The sequence below is a fragment of the Dendropsophus ebraccatus genome, chromosome 8 (assembly GCF_027789765.1).
Source record: "Dendropsophus ebraccatus isolate aDenEbr1 chromosome 8, aDenEbr1.pat, whole genome shotgun sequence".
NCBI classification, from domain to species: Eukaryota; Metazoa; Chordata; class Amphibia; order Anura; family Hylidae; genus Dendropsophus; species Dendropsophus ebraccatus.
The window spans coordinates 110,525,922-110,530,917 of NC_091461.1; positions in this window are offsets into that span (position 1 = coordinate 110,525,922).

The window sequence follows — 4,996 nt, forward strand, 5'->3', positions numbered from 1 at the left end:
GCTGCTTGTTTTTCCATTCTTTTCATTTATAAGATGGCATAGTAATCTGAAGGCAGGATCAGCCGCAGTATTTGTATTTCTATTACATGATTATGGGGGTCTCTGTCTTATAAAAGCTCTTTATATGTAAATGGTGATGGTTCCAAAAGATCCACCATTGGTCCCTTAGGTTTCATGCAGATGGCTGTAAAGTGGCTACCTGGTTTTATAATGACTGCAATTCCTGTTCCCACTGCAGGTCTAAGGCCTCACAGCAATACAGGGATTTATGAATCTGTTAGACCCATGCGTGTGCTGCGAGCTGAGGTCATAAACCTGGCTCCATTATGACCGTCAATCTATTCTGAATGATGGATGTTGTATTATTATCTCTAGCTTTAAGATAGATACAGTAATCTATTTTTACTCCTCCATTCACCCTTTGACCCCTGCTGTTGGTGACTCCTTGTAGGTACAATAACACCAAAGCAATGCACCATTTGGTCTGTAGCCATCAAGATGTGTGAACAGGATTCCAAGACAGAATGATAAACTCTTTTTGTAGTGGGAACAGGGCTAGGTGAGTATTCATTTTATTGCAAAATGAGTAGAATCCCGGCACTGCCGCTACCATAGGGCAAAGTGAGCAATTAGCTTGATTTACTGCAGCCGCAAATGGACATACCAGTTAACCAATTAGTGGTGCTCTGTTCCAATATAGTAGGCTTCAATTGACATAAGTGCAGGAAAAAAAAGCAGATGGACGGCACTCACCAATGACTTTTGTGGTTATTTTCCTCTAGCCAGAGGAAGCGCGTCAGCGTGAAACAGACGTAGCATAGTGAAGCGCCCCTGTTGCTCTTTGTCTAATGCAGCATGTTACCGGTGTTGTGTGATGCACGAACAAAATAACCACAAAAGTCATTGGTGAGTGCCCTCCATCTGTTTTTTTTTCCTGCCCTAATGTGAGTATTCATTTTTATTTTAAGGGGACAGCAAAATGAGATGTTGGGAGAAGGTGGGTTGAAAAGGTGAAAAACCAAAGGCAGCTGGGCAGCAAACTCTAGAATTGAATAGCGAAAAATTATCATTGTGATCTTGGTCATATCTGGAGAAGAAGTCCCCTGTAGACACTGGATGTAACTGCACTATACAGAGAGCACCTGCTATAAAGGACTCTGTGTATATGCTGATATCCCCTAGATTCAGAGCTGGGAATGTCTCCATATAGACGCAGTCTTATCAAACATACCTCAGTTCACTTTTTTTGATTAATTCAAAATATGACGTGAAAGACACTTTGTACTCCTCCCATCCTAAAAAAGAAAGACTTCTGAGTAACATAAAAAATCATAAACCTTCCTCGCAGCTGACTGGCACCATATGCTTTGTCTTTCACATTACAGCCAGCTATTTTTTTCCCACATGCTTCCCTTGCTCTTTGTCTCTCGCCGTTCACGCTATATATAGACTTAATTCCACCGAATGAACAATCACAACTTTTTCTACGAATTTGTAGTAGTTGAGGCAAAATGGAAGTGATCCAACAAGGAATAAAATCCCTATACAGCAACCCTGTGAGAATAAGGATTTACCATTTCCTTAGATGGGTCTAGTGGATTATGGCTGTATATGTCCGTACTGCTCTTCCTACTATCAAGCTCTTCTTCTATAGAAGCTTTGTTGCTCTGGGCGATAGCTCCCTAACATGGTGCCAAGATACCCTGGCACACAGAAGTGACTATGGATTTATGGTGAAGGCTAAGTAACTTGATGTAATTCTTTGGAGAAAAAACAGACATGGTAGAACATCTTTGCTTCTCAGCACAATATGCTACTAAGAGGAGGGGCGGTGCAAACCTAGAGCACAGACACTCTAGGCCACGCCAATTTGACACAGGGCTACAAGTTTAAAAGTTGCTTTTTAGGATAATAACTGCATCACCTGCCGAACGGACCACAGGACAGATCTTATATTAAAAGTAGCTATCTGACTGTACAAGCGGTTTGTGGAAGGGGGGGGGGCATATTGTAGGTACAGAGTCGCTTTAAGGTGTCCTCCTACAACAGCTTTTCTGTATTGAAACCAGGAGCTGCACTCCCTCCCATCTAATTTTAATGGCCTATGCTTTTATAAGGCTGAATAACCCCTTCATGACCAAAGGTGCACGGATGTCCAGGCCATAATCTGTGGTTTTTATTACTATTATTGTCAGGATTGTGCTGAAACCTGGTGTGAACTGAACCTGTTTTTGCTTCTGTGTGCCACACCCGCTTGCTTCTCTGCTACCTGGCAATGCGGGAGTTAATCTGATTTCCTAGGAGACTTGATCTTTCCAGCTGAGTAGGTCTTTAGACTGACAGGAATCTCTGCCTATCTGGAACCTGGATATCTGAGCGCCGGTCCAATGGGGGATTCAGACTGGGCTCTGGTTCAGTATAAATAGGAAGCTAAGACAGAGTTCCAGTGCTGGTTATTAGCTTAATACCCTGATCCCAGCTTCCCTTGTCTACTCCTGCGATCCCCACTGATAATCCCTCTGTTTTGCTCGACTTGATACCTGACCTCCTGCCTGACTTTTTGACTACCCGTTTGCTTGCTGATTTTGTACTGCATTGCCTGTTTGGATTTTGGACCCGGCTTGTTTGACTATTCTTTTGTGTTGTTTGTCCGTCTTGTTCCGTGTGCACGTATTTAGCGCAGGGAACGTCAACGTGGTTGTCCACGGCCGCCTAGGGCTGACTGAGGCAAGTAGGCAGGTGACAGTGGGTGGGTTCAGATCTAGGGCCCACTGTCTCTTGTCTTGTCTACGCCTGCCGGTCCTGACAGAATAACCAGCCCAAAAATTGCCTTGGGGTCATGGACGCCCTGACAACAATAGTGGACCGTATGCAGCAGCTCAATACCTCAGTCCAGGAGCTTGCTGAACGGGTCCAGGTACAAGAGACGGTTCCCCGACAAATTACCATGACCTCCCCGGTACCTCCTGAGCCTCCCGTCCAGCTCCCAGAGAAATTCCAGGGGGACAGGAGAAGCTTCCAAGCCTTCCGGGAAGGTTGTAAACTATTTTTTAGACTGCGTCCTCGCTCCTCAGGTAACGAGGCTCAGAGAGTGGGTATTGTTATGTCCCTTCTCCTGGGGCCCCCTCAGGAGTGGGCTTTTTCTTTGTCACCTGACTGCCCTGACTTGCAGACAGTTGACCGGTTCTTCTCTGCATTGGGACTGCTTTATGATGACCCGGACAGTGCAGCCAATGCTGAGCGACGCCTGACTATGCTACGGCAAGGTGACCGACCGGTTGAGGACTACTGCTCGGAGTTCAGGCAGTGGAGCGGTCCTTCCATGTGGAACGACTCTGCCCTCCGGTTCCAATTCCGGGCCGGGTTGAGCGACCGACTTAAAGACATGTTAGTGGCCTACCTGACGCCTGGCACCCTTGAGGAAAGCATGACCCTGGCCATTAGGGTAGACCGACGATTGAGGGACCGACAGCAGGAAAGGGGTACTTTAGACCATACCAGACCCTCCTTCCCTAAACCTTTCCCACCTGTGATACCCACTCTGGGAGAAACCATGGAAGCAGACGCCAAGACCAGACGAGCTCACCGTCTTGTGAGCAACCTCTGCCTATACTGTGGCAAGGCTGGACATCGTGTAAGAGGATGTCCTTCCAGGCCGGTGCCACCACCAGAAAACTCCAGGCGCCTGAGTGACTATCGAGGGGGTCACTCAGGCGCACAGGTAACCTTCACCAAAAAGAACAAGCTCTTATTGCCTATTTCTCTGATGTTGGGGGGAAGATGTATTTCTGGGTATGCCCAGGTCGATTCTGGGTCTTCTGCTAATTTTATTAACCCCATTTTCTGGTCAGGTTTAGAGTTATGTCCCCTGCTGCTCAAGTGTCCAGTAAGTGTCACTGGAGCAGACTCTGCCCCGTTTGCTCAAGGGAATGTACAGTATGTTACCCCCTGCCTTGAAGTTAAGGTGGGGTCTGTTCATGTTGAAACCATGGATTTTCTTCTCATGCAAAATCTTTCTTCTGATGTGATTTTAGGTTTACCCTGGCTGGAAGCACATAATCCTGTATTCGATTGGTCCAGCAGGGAACTTGTTCGATGGGGACCTAAGTGTGCCTCCCATTGCGTTGCTGTGTCTCTTGCAGAATGTTCCCCTGGGGAGGGAGAAATTCCTGAATTCTTATCTGATTATGTGGATGTGTTTGATGAAAGTGCAGTGGACGGATTGCCTCCCCACAGACCATATGACTGTTCGATTGATTTAATTCCCGATGCCAAATATCCCAAGGGTTGTATCTTCAATCTGTCTTGTCCTGAGAGGGAGGCCATGCGGGAGTATATTAAGGATAGTCTCCGTAAGGGCCACATTCGCCCATCCTCCTCTCCTCTGGGGGCGGGGTTCTTTTTTGTGGGTAAAAAGGATGGTGGGCTTCGGCCCTGTATAGACTACCGGGAGTTAAACAAGATCACTGTTAAGAACCAACACCCGCTACCCCTAATTCCTGACTTGTTCAACCAGATAGTGGGTGCTAAATGGTTCTCCAAGATTGACTTGCGGGGAGCATACAACTTGATAAGGATTAAGGAGGGTGATGAATGGAAGACTGCTTTCAATACCCCTGAAGGGCATTTTGAATACCTTGTTATGCCTTTCGGCTTATGCAATGCCCCAGCAGTCTTCCAGCATTTCGTAAATGATGTATTCCGAGAGTATCTGGGTCGTTTTTTAGTTGTGTATCTTGATGATATTTTAATTTTTTCTCCCAATTGGTCCTCACACATCCTGCATGTCTGTACAGTCATGGAGCTTCTGAGAGCCAATAACCTTTGTGCGAAGCTGTCAAAATGCCAGTTTGGTATACAGGAAGTCTCATTTCTGGGGTACAAAATAACTTCAAACTCGTTTGGTATGGACCCCCTTAAGGTCATAGCCATCGAAAACTGGGAGCGACCCAATAACCTGAAGGCTCTGCAGAGGTTTTTGGGGTTCGCCAATTAT